At 45.9% G+C, this 16,014-nt stretch overlaps 1 pseudogene; it reads right to left on the bottom strand.

Annotated features, from left to right (window-relative positions):
* Positions 1 to 10,745: 10,745 nt before the first annotated feature.
* On the bottom strand, positions 10,746 to 11,512 carry LOC120846258 (annotated as a pseudogene).
* Between the last annotated feature and the right edge of the window lie 4,502 nt (positions 11,513 to 16,014).

Genomic DNA, 16,014 nt, shown 5'->3' with positions numbered 1-16,014 from the left:
AAGGCCTGTCGCAATACTGCCACCGCGTCCTGACGGCGCCCTCGTGCGGTCCTGACGCCGTTTGCTGCACATCCGCCGAGGGTGCCCCGCAAGCAGAGCAGCCGAGCCATCACCAGGAACGTCCGATGGAGCATCAGGCCCATGAGATGGCGGCCGAGGAACCCCCGAGACCCGAGTGCCCCGGATCGTGCGTTTCACCGCTGTTGAGCATCCTCTGTGACCAGGTGTCTTCGGCGCACTTCTGCCCCAGTGGTGGGAGCTGCTGCGTCAGCACTGCCTCGGCTACCACCACAGAGCCGCCGATTCCCGCCTGCGCGGGCAGATGCCTCCCGCCTTTTCTCAGCGGTGTGTGCCAGAAGCCCGCGCAGCTTGTGTTGCGGACTAGCACGTGCCCCAGCGGGACCATCTGTTGTTCGGGTCCTGACCACCGACCTGGCTTTTACGGGCCGCAGAACTCGCCCGTGCACCGTCCTGTAATGCACCAGCATTCGCAGCAGCAGCAACGTCCTTTCGGAGCACTGCTCCCGCCACACGATCGACCCTACCACGGTCCTCATGGCAATGATCAACTCAATGCGGTGATTCCCGTTGAACAGGGACTTCCTCAGTACGGCCACGAGGCTGACCGTCGACGTCCGTCGCACGAGCATCGAGTGCCTCAGCAGCATCAGGAACAGCATCAGGAGCAGCCGAGGCCGGACTTTCCTCCCAGGGAAGTACAGAACAACTTCCAGGGCGGGCAACGGCCAGACAAGCCAGGTATGGCGGGACCCAAGAGGCAGCGGCTCCCGCAAATGCCGCACGTCGATCAAGCTGCAGGTAAGTGTTGTCTTCTATTTCAACATGTATCACGGAGAGCTTCAGAAACGCAGGACGTGTCCTAGCCGCTGTATTCACGCGTCTTGCTCCGTGATTCCTTCTTCAGAGTTCTTATCGGCTAATGCCATTGCGTCATTGGCTGCGGAGCTATAATCATTTGCTCAGGATACGCCGCACCCTGCATTCTTTAAACGGTCAGTGACTTTAGTTGCGATCAAGACGCTCGTATGAGTGTGTATGGATGATATTGCGATGCGCTCACCAGTCCCTCGCCCGAGTACCGTATCACGACGACGACCTGAGAATTTCCCTTCTGCCAAGGACGAGTCCACTTTATAGCGCACACGCACGCCTCCATTGCAAAATTACGGTACCACTGGAACGCTTCTCACCGAAGGTCAGCAAAATGTAATATTGCTTCGACCTACAAGATGACTACTTGACGCGAGGAGAAAGTTTTGTGACGGCTATGGTTGCAGACACAGATTTTGAGTCCGGTTCCAGTATGAATAAGTAATAAGCTATGAATTTTGTCGTACCCTTGTAACGGATGTTTCAGCGTTTGTCGTGGTGGTCGGACAAGATTTGATATTGCTCTAAGTCCGGCTGCAATCGAACAGTTAGGCTGCGTTTTTGTCATAACTGTGGTCAAAACAGTTAACCGCGGGGTCAGAGCGTTTGTCAACGAAAACGTTGTTGACCCAGGCCGTCGAATCGATAGCTTTCTGTGCATGAAACATAGACCTTTGCTGAATAGCACACTACCATTCATTGTTGGTCGGTGAAAGCGACGACTTCATTATTGCAACGTATCAAACAGAAAACACTTATTTTTGTATAGCAATTCAGAGAAATGATTTACATGTGAGAACTGCCCAGATACACATTATGGGTTGCACAATTTATTGTGCTTTGTAGAAAGCACGTGTAATAACTACTGACTTTATAAGCAACGTATTGAACAAGGACAACCTCAGCGCATAAACTTAAACTGAATGATGTCGGTTATACCCCGCGTTTGTTATATTGCTTTTTATGTCCTGACTCTGGAGTTGTGGTCAGAAAATGGTGTCCATGATGTTCAACTGAGATATTTCATCGTGTAAAAATTTTGTGACAAAAAAAAACAAAAAAAAACCGTTCCTCTCGGAACTAATTTTGAAGTTCAGAGACATATTATAATCTATAAGCAAATTTCGTATCTTTGTTCTAACCTCTGCGTGTATTTCCGGACTCTTGCGTGTATGTACGCAGAGTACAGTAGTCGAATAATTATAGGCATTATATCCAGTCATGCTTGAATAAGTTACTTCTAAAAGTAATTTAATTACAATTGCAGCAATTCCGCTCAGACGGTAGTAGTTGATTGCACTTGGAATTATAAGTGCACAAGAAGTAATTTACTACAATTTTTACACTCCCTCCAGGAAGTAATACAATTACTTTAGATTTTCTTCTTTTTTTTTCTTTTTGATAACATCCGCGTGGGGGGGGGGGGGGGGGGTGACAAAGATAAGGGCATGGTGCCTGAGAGAGCATCTACCCTCCCCCTACATTTCAGCAGTATAAACAAGGAAGAATAAAACACGCGCTAAAATGAAGCGAAACAAAGCATAACAATAAAAGCATCGATGACTTGAATATAATGGAGAGTCTTCCATAAAACGAGCAAAGAGAAAAAAAAATATAACATTTACGCCAAACATTAAAACCTTTCTTTCGCCTCTGATGTATAGCATAACAGAAAGTGCTTCATCTCACTCTGACATGAAGCTTTCAATCAATAACATTTCAATGAAAAAGATAGGGCTAAAGGTTTAAAAACAAACGGTAATTACAAAAGTGCTCTTTTCCACACAACACCGATTACACGAACGAAAATTTTATTCTATGAAAGAAAATGCAACATCACCCGCCACCTGCATCCCTCTGGAATGATTTTTCAAGCTATAAACCGGCTAACCAAATTTCATGTTTATATCCGTTCTGCTTAGAATATTTGTTATTTGGAAAGTTGATGTTTGTCGACCATAATTTGTTCTTATAGATGACCTTTTTCGCTTTGGATCTCGAAACGTGCATGGAATCAGTCTCTGACTTCAGTGATGTGATTGAATCGTTCCGCACTGATACGTATTCTCTTGTTTGACCGCGCGGTTTCAGTATACAGAATCTTGTATTCGGCGCGCTTCGCGCCAGTTTCACTTATCTTATTACTGTTGCGATATTGGAGCTGAGTTGCGAGTATACCAGTGAAATATTTCAACAACTACTTCATTATTTTCAAGCGGTAGTTCGATGTAAAAGGGATGTTTTAATAGAAGAAGAGCTGCACCGAAACGGTGTAATGGAGACTGAAACACTTATATATTTTGCAAGTGACCGACACGAGACATGATGAACTTTTCAGTTTGCAGCGTGCACATATGCATTCGATTCTTTCTCTCATTTTGACAGTGAATGCCAGTTTCGCTTCCCATGGGGCAACTTTCTGTGCCCCTTTGCGAGTGCTATGACTTTGAGAAGTGCCAGCTTGTGTTGTGCACGTTCCCCCGGACAGGAACGAAAGCTCGTTTTTCGGTGCTTCTCATCGGGGAACGAGTTCCCGTTGCAAGTTCCAGAAGTTCGAAAGGAACGCGTTCCCGTTACCTTTCTATGATTAGAACGTGTAGTTTACATTTACAAATACATTTGCGCATTTTAAGAAAATATGGTGCTGGAAAATGCGTAGCTATGATAAAATACTATATTTACTATATTACTAGTTACTATTTTACTATATTTTGGACACTTTTTCCTCTTTTGAAGTCGGAAGTTGAAATTGTTTATAATAAAAAGTCCAAATGCCTACAAGATATAAATAAAATTGCAAATAAATAGTTAAAAACAAAACAACGGCATTCCTCCTGCCTTTTTTTTTTCCGAGAACGTAAAGAGTTACGGTTCCAGTTCCACCGATGTATAATGGAACGGCGGCGTTCCTATGTTCCCTTTAGAAGAAATGCGATCGAGGAACGTCCTTCCTTGGAGCGCCGTCCTGTGCAACACTGTCGTACCAGCTGTGCGTCCACGGTCGGTGCCTTGCTACAGTATCGGTGTGCTCAAAGCTCCCCGTGTTGTCAGAAGGAATATAGTGGACGCCCGGTGTAATTTCCCCAGTCAGTGACCATAGGAGTGAGCTTCAGCGTGACAAAATCATGAGATAATTGTAATGCGAAATTTTCAATTGCTGCGGCTAAATGTAATTAACTTGCCATTGATTCTAGTCCAAATTTATTAGAGTTAGAAATTATTGAGAAAAGTAACTAAATTACAGTAAATTAATTAATATAATTGAATTGTTATACAAGTTGTAATTCAATTATAGCAATTAATGTTTTGAGAGTAAGCGCCAACAAATGTCTAATAAAGTGATTTCGTTCCCGGCGGACCAGTGGCAGTGCTGATGTCAACCAAAGTACCCCAGTGACTTTGAAGTCAACTGTTTAATTTTCACTCGTCTTGAATCCCAGGCTTTCTACGGCGCTGTACTTGGTGTCAACATTTTTGTGCTACGTTGTCAAGGCTGTAGACTGCGTAAATCACCAAGCTGAGACTACAGAAAAAGCTACAAGTCGGTGGCTGAGAGGGCTAGCGCACACCAGCCGCGGATCACGTGAAGGAAAAGCTCGCGCTGCTGAATCTAGGAATCCTGGGTTCAATCCCCCCCCCCCCCCCCCGACCCCCTCCGCCCTGCCCGTTTCGATCTGGATAAGCATCGCACCGGCGTGCGGTCTTCAACGTGCATCACGCAGAAGTGATGCACATCACTTCTTCGTGATGCACTTTAAAGGGCAACTCCACTCGAAAAGTCGACCCTATCGAAATGACTGATATCGCTTTAGGAGGTCAAAATACGGTCATACCCAAAATATCACGTCAAACCGACGCCGCGTTACCGATTAAAACCAATATTAAAAATGTTCTCCCGGCTCGGTTAGCGGCCCGAAAGCGGGTGAGCAACGCTGGCACCGGGTGAGCTAGTGAAGCAACACTGGGCAATGACGTAGGTCTAGTCCTACGCTCTCGTACGGACGCCGCGAACGCTTCGTTTCCCGTGGCATTCTGCGATTCTGCTGACGGCACGAGGTGTTTACCACATTATCCTGTGTTCTCCTATTTTTATTAGCGTTCAGGCAGTTCCTTTAATTCCAGCATTGCTTCCGCGACAGCGCGGAAGAGAGCGAAGCGGTGCTGCTCGCTCACGCGCGCTTCGTGGAGCCAGAGAGATTCGCCGGTCTCGCGTTGGGCAATGTCGAGCAGGATTTGTAGTGCTGTGGGTTGCACCAACAACCCGGTGCGCAACCCGGAGCTGCGGTTCCACCAGTTCCCAAGAGACCGGAAGAGGCACAAGGTGTGGGTCGGTGCCGTTCGCCGGATAGACTTCGGAAGACCGTTGACTCCGAGCTCCAACGCGAAGCTCTGCTCCCAGCACTTTACGTCAGACACCTACACACGGGATCTGCGGCTGCTGACTGTTGCGGGTTTCTCCACGAATTAGGCGTCTTTGAAGAACGATGCGGTGCCGTCGCTGTTCGCGTACCGTCCGCCGGCTGCTCCAGCACGATCGGCCGGACGCAGCAGGTCGCGGCTGATCTAACTAGCGTGCACATAAAGGCACCTCGGCTTTAACAACTTAGACCACTTGTGGATAGATCTGTCCATCTCTCTCCCATTATTTCGTTTTCTCGGTCCGCGCGCAAGAAACAAATACAGTCACGCTGCGCCGGCACCGACCGCGTCATATTTATAGCAGCCGGATTCGCTTTTCGGCCGGCAAATTTATAAATACGCACTAAAAATTACTAGGTACATTTGGTGCATATTAACAAAGTGAAGCGGTAAAAAAAGAGAATGTGCATCTAACCTTCTGTTTTGAAACTCCGCGTGCGACTGAGCCGACCTTGTCGGCGCGTCGGCTCAAAAGCGCGGGACTAGAACTAGGTCATGCCGACGACGCGCCACTAGTATCAGTGTTGCCAAGCTGTTTCAACCGGTAGTTTCGGTTTCGCCGTGCCGCCGGACCGATTCTTGCATTCGCGATATCTACAAGACTATACACACTACCGAAAAACAAATTATATCTCGTGATTCAGGGTCGCCGGCTTCGACTAAACAGATCATAAACCAAAAATTGTAAAAATGGAGTGGAGTTGCCCTTTAAATACTCCCAGGCTCGTGGTGGTATTGCACGGGCCGAATTTCTCATCCACATCTGGGAGACAAGTCGCCCGTTGAGACAAACTAAGTTTAAACTCCCACGCCCAACATTTTTTTTTTTTTTTTTTTTTTGCGAGCATGTTTGAGCTTTTTGTTTTGATACGTTCCTTTCTAGCGCGAGCGCTCGTTCTGCGGAAGAACGTATCAAAAGGATCATCCCGTCCTCTCGTGCTTGCGGCATTCAGGGCCCGTGAAGGACTTTACATAAAGGTGCCTTGAGGAGGTTTCTGAGATCTCCTAAATACGGAAATAATTCACTCTGCTGGCTCTAAGCATCCTAGCAATCCCTTAATTATGAAACTACGTGGCCGATTTTCCTATAAAGAAAAATCGAAGATAGCAACACACCGAGGTCATCTCTGGCGATGGAAAAGCATATTCCGAAACCAGGACCGCTGTCAGCAAGCCAAGGATCCTCGCATCTCCGTCCGGGGGAACCGCGGAGTGATATCTCGAACCCGCGCGGCTCGTCACCCATACAGCCTGGACTACGATTCAACCCAGCGAGCGCGCGCTCGAAAGCTGATGACTCAACACATCACCCCCACGGGGAAAAAAAAAAGCTGTGTCTACAGTGCCGTTCGACGGCACTCCCCTCGCGCCTACAAGTGCCGTCCGAAAGAGATTCGGACGGCGCGTGTATCACTGGGGAGCTCGTTAAAACCCCCCTTCCCCACGCCTGCTTTTCGGCGGCAGTATGCGGGTGCTAATTATAAAACTATTAACCCAATTGGCCCCGTCGTACACGCCGCTTCGCGGCGTCCAGCTGGCAACCTAAGCCCCGCTGTCCCCCATGCACCTCCAAAAACAAAGTCACATACCAATTTGTTCACCGAAGTTTCTTCGACAAGATTTTTTTTCTTTCAGTGTTAATCGTAAAAAAGAAATCTCGTAAATATCGCCAAATGCGTCGACACAACAAAATGTTCGGAAAAAAAAAAAAAAAAAAAAAGTAAGCCCGCACACTGTGGATCGAACCCGGGACCGCTTGCGTATGAGGCAGACATCTTACAAGTTACCACTAAGCTACGTTACAGTTTTTTTTGTTTTTTTTTATCGTTAGGCCAAGGGCGCGATTTTTTCCCTTTTTCTTTTGAAACAGCAAGTTTATTGAGCGTTTGGAAGCTTATTCCTAACAAAAGCAGACAGCCGACAAGCCGGCTGTTTTTCCGTTAGAGTGACGAGCAGCCTGAACGTTACATTATTATACGCTAACACTTCATATACACCACTTCTGGAGACGTCTTTCGATTAAATCCCACTGCTCCTTGTCCTCTGGAAATCTTTTTGCCGCAACACTGACAGTCCACCTCAACTTGGCTGCAAAATACCACCATGTTCGCTTGGCACGGATGTCGCACTCGAGATACGCAGTTCGGGATCGCCAAATCGGTTGCAGTCCGAGCACCACTAAAACACGAAGCACGGTTGGAGAGTGCTCCTCGCTCTCAAGACACAACCATTTGAACACGTTCCAGACAATTTCAAACTCTACAGTGAAGAGGCACTATAATTCCGCCAAAAAAAGGGAAGCGTTTCTACACTCCACAAACACGTGATGTAAGGTTTCAGTCGCCCCGTACAAAGCACAGTTTAGCGACCACGGCACAAAAAATTCTTTCTTATCAAGCCAAACTTTCACAGGGAGAACTTCAACATGAAAACGAACAAAGAAATCTTTGCTGCTTGTAGGCACAGGCAGCTTTTTCAGCTGCTTAAAGACATTGGAGGAGTTGGGAGTGTTGACGCACTGTCGGTACAACGGCACTGTTTGAACTGCTGAGACAGTGTCCCCGTAAAGTGTCTTCCGTTTCGTCAAAAGATACTCCCAAGAGAAGTGAACAAAGAAGAACCTGATTGAGTCGGCAACTTCCTTGTAATATCTGAGATGCCTCGAGGTGGTCGTCCAACTTGTGGTGCTCACCATTCATTGTTGCAGGTTTCCATATCCTAAGCGGTGGAATGCGGTCGTAAAATTTGAATCTCTTTGATCTCTAAAGAATAGAAAACGCTGCCCATAAAGTTTGAGGGTCACATTCACAAGCCCGAAGCCACCGCTTTCCAGACTACAAAACAGGTTGCTCCTTCGTATATTTTCCATTCGCAATTGCCAAATGAACGTGGCGCAATGTCTGTGGATGGTGTTCACTGTGCCTGCGCCGCAACAAACCACTAGCGCCACATACAGGATCGCAGGGTATGACACCGCGTTGCAGCCATAGCTTCTGGAGAACATTGACAAACGTCTTGCTCTCCAAGAAGACAGTTTTACTGGTATGGTCGTCAGTTTCTGCTTCCCCTGTTGTGACGTAGGTACTGACAGATCCATGGGCACGCTGAGGTACTTTTCCACGCCTGTAGACCACTTGACGCTCATGAACTCCGATTTCTTTTTGGCCCACACTCTGAGCCAGCTCCCTTTCGACTTGTTCTTATTGAGTGTTGCTCCGAAACACCGACCGTAGCTTTCTAGTTCGTCCAAGACTGTTTCGATTTCTTACTTTGAATAGCATACAAAAGAAACATCGTTTGCGTACGCCAGGAGTTTTACAGATGCTCCCTCTAGGTTGAGATCGGAGATCGACTTGTTGCGCTGCACCTTGAGGCACAGTGGCTCCAGCTGTAGAGCGAACAAGATTGGTGACATGGGGCAGCCTTGCCGGACAGAACGTTGAACCGAAAGTGGCTTTCCTTTCTTCCCATTTATTAAAAGCCGCTTGGTGATGCTTTTGTAGCACAGCGCTATCGAATCTCTCATCGCTTCGCCCTCCCCACATCGTTCCAAAACCTTCATGAGAAACTGGTGGGACACTCGATCAAACGTTTGACTGAGATCCGTCTGTAGCACCGCTAATGGTTGCTGACCTTCGGCTGTCGCTTCACAGACAAAACGCATGACGTGAAGGTTGCGATAAATGGACCGTCCTTTCAAGCCATAGGTTTGGTGCTCTCCGATGACGTTTTTCAGTCCAGTATCCAGACGCCGTGCCAATATTTTCACCATTATCTTGTAGTCTGTGCTTAACAAACTTATAATACGGAAGTTTGTTACTTCGGGGATTTTCTCGCAGGTTTGTACTTTTGGAATCAAAACAGTAAGCTTTCTATCATTGATGGGGGAAGTAGCTGTCTCTCTTGTATGACTTGAAACACTGTCAGCAGAATGGGACAGAGGAGGATTATAAACATCTTTTAAAACTCGGAGCCTATTCCGTCCGGGCCCGGGGCATTGTTTGCTGGCAGATTCTTGATTTCCCAGTTGACTTCTGCTGTACTGATCGGTTGATCCATGCGGCCCTTATGCTCCTCTGACACGTGCGGCAGATCATTGAGAAAACTATCGGTGATGTTTTTATCGATATCTCCTTTTCGAAACTACTCACTGTAGGCGGCTGCAAACATTTCTTCAACTTCTATTTCTCCTTCCGCCATGACATCATCGTTTTTTACTTTCAGAATTGTATTTTTTTTTTTGTTCTTTCCAGCATTGCGAAAATTTTGTCGGCATCTCTTCTTCAGTTAACATACGAGTGCGGCTCCGGACTGCAGCGCCATTTAGCTTTTCTTCCAGTAACTTGAGAAGTTGTGCTTTACATTCTTTTATATGGCATCCTGAAAAACTCCAGGGATTTTTTCTTCTTCGACAATTAGTGTTTTGAGGCACCGGACCAACTGCCTTTTCTTTCGCGTGCGCTCGAGCTGTCGCTTCTGCGAAAAGTCAGTTGCGAGTTCCTTCAACTCCAATTAGAAGTTCTCCACACACGCAGGCATCTAGCGGAGTTTCATTGCCAAGTTCCTCAATCTTTTCTTTCACCATCGAAGCTAATTCTTCGTCCTGTAAAATGCTCATGTTCATTTTCCAGCTTCCATCACGTGTCTTGCTGCGAGTTTTCACTCCAGACTTCAAGAAAAGGAAACCAGCGCATGATCAGAGAACGAGATCGCGTCAGCCCTGTGCTCCTCCACCTGATTCAGCACCTCGCTTGACAGGTAAAGTCTGTCAAGGCGGGCGTGAGATGCTCCCATGCCAATGTGTGAAGCGAAAAAAAAAATCTTTCAACGGGCTTGTGACGTCGACCAGGTCAAACTGCTCTATCACGCTTTTCAGCTTGGTTGGACTCGAATTGATTATTGTAGCGTGGTTAGAGCGATCACGGTTAGATAACACGCAGTTAAAGTCCCCGCCTAGAATGACTTATCCAGGCGTGTCCAAGATTCGTACCAAAGACTTAAAAAAAAAAGAAAGCGTTCAGCAGCATCATTCGGTGCATAAACCGACACTAGACGAACTAGTTCATTTTTAACGAGGCAGTCAACTCTGTTGACGCGACCGTCCGCGCCAAGCTCCCAATCAACAACGGAAAAACACTTTTTCTTTTTGACAAGCACCGCCGTTCCTCCAAACGCATTGCCAAGAGTCAATGTGTGAAAACACCGAAACGCGTGTCCAAAGTACTGCACGAAGTCTTTTGCCTGCTCATGCCTGGAGATTCTTGTTTCCTGAATGAAAGCAATATCTATCCGTTTTTTTTAGCAGCAGCTATTCCTTACGTTTCCTTGCAACAGTACTAACAGCGTTAAAGGTTGTAATATTCAAAGGATTCGAGTTTTTAGTCATTCAATAAAGTGTTGGAGTTGGGATGGTTTACACGTTTGGCAGAACGTTGTCAATCTTCGAAGGCTGTGTCTTCAAGTGCTGAAGCACCCCGCTCTATCAACCATGGTTGGCCTTGAGGTTCGGTGCCTTTCTTCCAACGCTTGCGGGTCACAAGAGCAAATCGTTGATCAGCCGCAGTCGCACGCGCTGCAGTTTTTTCCGTTGATCGCTCCCCCTTCCTTTTGATTGGCGCTTCCACTCCGGTGACTTCTTGATCCGGGTTGCCATCTGCCCTACTGGCCTCTCTGTTTTCCTCGTCCTTCATCTCGACCGATTCTGATGTGACTTGCCCCGCTTGCGAGTTCTCTCCTGTCTTCGGCGACGGCATCTCTGTCATTTTGACTCCTGCGACGCTGCTTGCTGGTGGTGCTGAATTGGATGCTTCGACGACGTCAGTCGACAATTCAGACGCCTCTCCTGTCGGAGTCGCGGCAATGGTCTCCGCCATTTCATCTTGGCCCATCAGGTTATTGACATTCTGCAGTTCAGTTGGAGGCCTCGTTTTTGCCACGTACGTTTGGATACAGTCGTCCTCCTCATGTCCGTAGGTGTGGCATATACTGCACCACGGGGTGCGACACTGCTTGCGCATGTGTCCTATACCTTCTTGCATCGTAAGCACTGAGGTGGGCGGCCTGGAATGGACACCAACGCTGGCATTCCGAGGATGGTGATTTGATGCGGGATAGCGTCCACTGTGATACCTTCCATGAGTACCATCGTGACTGTTCGCGTTGTTGTCTCCACATTCTCAAAGCCTGGTTGCCTCCACTTCTCGCGCACGATGGATTTCACTTTACCGTGCGACTCGAACGTCTTTTGCACAGCTTCGTCGGGAACGCAGACGGGAACCCAGTGAACTTGGAATGATTTCTCACTCCCATTCGGATCGATGACCAGGCCGGTCTTGCCCTTGACGTTGAGCACTGCCGCATGTAGCAGCTTCTTCTTCGCTGCTGCGTTGTGCAGGGTGAGCATCCAAACGTGGTTGTACTGGAAGGCACCGAAGCCGGCCACGTCATTCATGTCAACGACGTCTTTTAGAACGTCGCGAAAGTCGTCGATGCGATACGGTCTCGCTGATGGGTCGCCATGTAGAAAGTCTGAATTAAAAGAATAACGACCTTTTGGCAGCATAGGCAGGATGATACGATAGTCCTGGGGAGTCAAGTATTCCGAAATACCTGTTGGAACGCGGCTAGGGTAAGCCGTAGAACGTGCTCCGCTGGAGCTCATGATTCCTTGACCGCTCGCCTCGGCGTTTGAAAATAGAAATCAAGCTACGCTACAGCTTCGAAAATGTCGTTTTGACGACTCGTTTTACACGAGACTTTCGGACGGCACTTGAACGCAGCAGTGGAGTACCGCCGGATGGCACTTGAAAGCTCTGCTAGAGTGCCGTCGAACGGTACTCTAGACACTACGAAAAAAGAAAAAAAAAGCACAAGCACAAGCATGGGGCGCTGTTCTTTTTTTTTTGTTGTTAATATTATTACTTATTTATTTCTGAACGAAAACATACAGATACGTACGGGCCCGCAAAAGCACGAGGGTGCTTGTGGGCGGGTCCCGACAGCCAACAGAAGTCAAAATTATACAATATCAAAATGCAACTGCACATGCAACCGCACACATATTAAAACATAACAAAGTCTGCACTGAGACGCACGCACTGAACTAGTTAGTATGAGTAAGACACCAATATTTTAGGCATCTTTTAACAACACTGAATGGCTGTAAACAAAATAGATCGTCAGGTAATTTATTAAAAAAGTATGGGACATAAAATGATCTTACTCTTTTTCCGTAATTCGTAAAAATCCTAGGCTGAACAAACCGCTCTGTTTTCCTTAGTGTTCTTTGCTTCTTTAATGGTACCTTGAATGTGTCGTTATAATAATGTTTTAGACAAACTACATAGATGTACAGTCGTTCAATGGAAAGAATTAGAAGAGACCTCATTCTTAAATCAGGATATACACCGCTCCACCTTGTTCTGTACGCAATATTTTTGGACACATTGTGTAGAATATTATCTAATTTTGTTTTCTTGTAATTTGAACATGCTCCATATATCGTTATACCATAACGGAGCACCGATTTACCTAACGCTTGGTACACCTTCATCCGTAAACTTACGTCAGATACCATACGCAGATGAAACAAGTATGCGGAAACCACGCGAAGACGCTTCGCAAATTAGTCTATCTGAGTGCCCCAGTTTAAAAATTTGTCGAAAAAAAGACCTAAATACTTTACAGATGACACATATTCTAAAGGTGTGCATTCACAGTCTCTACAGTCAGACTCATGTAGCATTAAAGGCGTAGACAAATTTAATACTTTGTGAGGATTACGAAAATGCATTAGTTTCGTTTTGTCCGCGTCAACTAAGATTTGGCTAGCTCTGAACCAAGCCATCAACCCATGTATATCGCGTTGAAAATACGATAACGCTGTGGCTTTGTCATTACTTGCAAAAACCAGAACAGTGTCATCCGCGTACTGATATACCGTCGAAGAAAATGGTAGACTGCCAAGGTCATTTACATAAATATTAAAAAGAAGAGGACCGAGAATGGAACCTTGAGGGACGCCCGTACTAGTTGGCAATAAATCGCATTTAACGTCACAAATGCTTACCATTTGGTGACGGGCCGAGAGGTAGTCAGTTAAAAATTCAATAAAAGGGCCCCTAAAGCCAATGCGTAGTAATTTCTTTATCAGTATTTTGTGGTTAATTGAATCAAATGCCTTTGTTAGATCCAGAAAGAGAGCTAACACAAAGTTGTTGTTATCTATGTTCTTGTGGATATGGTCAGAGAGATCTTCCAATAACGTAATTGTTCCTCTATTTTTTCTAAACCCATACTGGGCCGGGTATAACAGGGAGTATTTCTCACAGAATGAAGTCATTATGTTGAAAACGAACTTTTCCAGTATCAATGAAATCACGGGCAGGATAGAAATTGGTCTGTAGTTCGATATGACTTTACGGCTACCTTTCTTATAGATGGGCCGCACGACCGCGATCTTCAGGCCGTTGGGGATCTGACCAGTAGAAAGGCACGAATTGATTATCTTCAGAAGTACGTGCTTTAGGTGCTCAAAATTTGCCGATATATCTCTTAGGCGAATCCTATCAGCTCCTGGTGATTTGCCTGGAGCCATATTCTTGATAATCTTCACTAAGTCATCCTCTGTCATCTGTGTTAAATAAGCCGAGTTTCCGCACCCACTAACGGGGCTGGATGCAAAGTCCGGAACACCCCTCATTTGGGAGTGAAGATCTGACACGCTACGCACAAAAGTAGTATTAAATTTGTTACTTAGTGAATTCAAATCAGTATCACTAAACGCCTTCTTAATTGTTTCATCTATGCTTTCTTTTTTCTTGTGGCCAGTTAGTTCCTGCACAGTTTGCCACGTTTTCTTCTGATTTTTTTGGTTTTGCTGCAAACGAGTGCTATAGTGCCTTTTCTTTGCTAGCCTTATTTCAGCAGTTTTTTTATTCCGTAAGGTTCTAAACCTTACGAAATCGACCTTGAGTCGATTATTGCATTATTTTATTCCCTCTCTGTTAAAAATTAACAATTTTCGACTACTATTATTGGTCTTTATCATCCAAACCACAAAAGCATGCACATTTCGTAATGACAGCGTTTGCAATCTCAACGAAATGACGCGTTTTCATTGGTCACTTGTCGTCCTGGCTGCCGGAAGAATGTTCCTCCCATTGCGGGAGATAACCTTGGTGTGGTCGATCTTTGATTGTTTTTTTTTTTATAAGGAAATCGGCCGCGCATCGTAATGATTTATGTTTTTTCTAGAATGCTTAGAGCCCGGCCAATGAGTTATCGCCATATTTAGGCGATCTCAGAAGCCTCCTCAAAGCAATTTTAGAGGAACGGTGCAACGATATTTAATTGGAATGTTTTTTTTTTCACTTTACACGAGCTTAATTACTGGCACTAGTGGGACTCAAAGATACTCGCACGCAACGCCACTGGCCAAGAAACCCCTTTGTTGCGGTGTAATTTCAAGGACAAAAGCGATCATTTTCATTCAATCTCTCCTTTGCGAAATTTGATGACGTAACATCGGGATCGCAGTACACCCCAATGACAACATTTGAATGCGGTTCATAGACAGGACCCGAGCATTGCGTGGGCACTCGACTTGGGCTCATGACAATTGCTAGCTCGAGAAGCATTCGGGTAGTGGCCCGTGTCCAAGCTCTGCAACGACGACAGTAGCCGAGCCATAACAATGTCTGGAACTTAGCGCGTGTCCTGTGCCTTGCCAACCCCAGCGCGTGGCTATGATCAACATTGGCGGCAGACTTGTACACGTTACTGAAAAATAGTAAGGAATTACATTTACAATTACCCAAGGCTAAATTGTAATTTATTACAATTACAATTACCCTCCCATGAAAGTAACTGACCGTTACCCCAAAAAGTAATCCGTTACTTTCGTGGCGTTACTTTTAACATTATTGTCCTCAAGTAGGAAATAAAGTGAAGAGGGTCACTCAAGTTCTTATCGTTGCAACCTGTTCCATTTAATGACCTTGAGTATTTCGCGCAACACTGGCTCTCGAAAGTCTCGTCAGACATTTTGCGTTGTTTCTTACTCAATATGTCGACTGCTACGCTGAACACCATTTGAACTGAGGCGCTGGATGGGAGTGTCATGTTGTTCCTCACTAACTTTTCATGCTCTGCATTGAGCTTTTTCAGCGAAGCAATGGAAGTGCTATTTACCTCGAATGTAGAGCAAAGCTTCGTCGTTGCTGCCGTTGCCTGCTACTCGAGAGATTTTGTAGATCGTTCCGATACCTCCGATACCCGCGAAAACGGTACCCGAGAACAACATGATGCATGCGCAAAGACGGCGGCGAGGTATTGGATATCGTTATCTGCGTCATCGGACCGATCTACTAAAATTCTTCGTTGTCTAAATCGCGAAACTGTCGAACTCATCATACATCTGGCCAAGAGTAGAAGAAGAATTGATTTATGTTTGTCTTACTATACCGACATTTATTGCCAGACATAGCAAAACATAGCTGTAACAGTAAGGTGATAATTAAATAATAAATAAGGTTTGGCTCGATATTCTTGTTCCTTTGGGTCTGAACAGTTCGAGCCTCGGTTGGGACGTTGTTAAATAAACAAAAAAGTTCCCAGTATTTAAATATAACTAATAAAAGAAAAATAAGGACACTCGTAACAGCAATTAATTAGAACTTCGATTAAAACAAGGAAAGTAAACGC

This window comes from Ixodes scapularis, unplaced genomic scaffold (genome assembly GCF_016920785.2).
Source record: "Ixodes scapularis isolate PalLabHiFi unplaced genomic scaffold, ASM1692078v2 PGA_scaffold0__279_contigs__length_252992795, whole genome shotgun sequence".
NCBI lineage: Eukaryota > Metazoa > Arthropoda > Arachnida > Ixodida > Ixodidae > Ixodes > Ixodes scapularis.
This window is presented reverse-complemented; position numbering and strand designations above follow the sequence as displayed.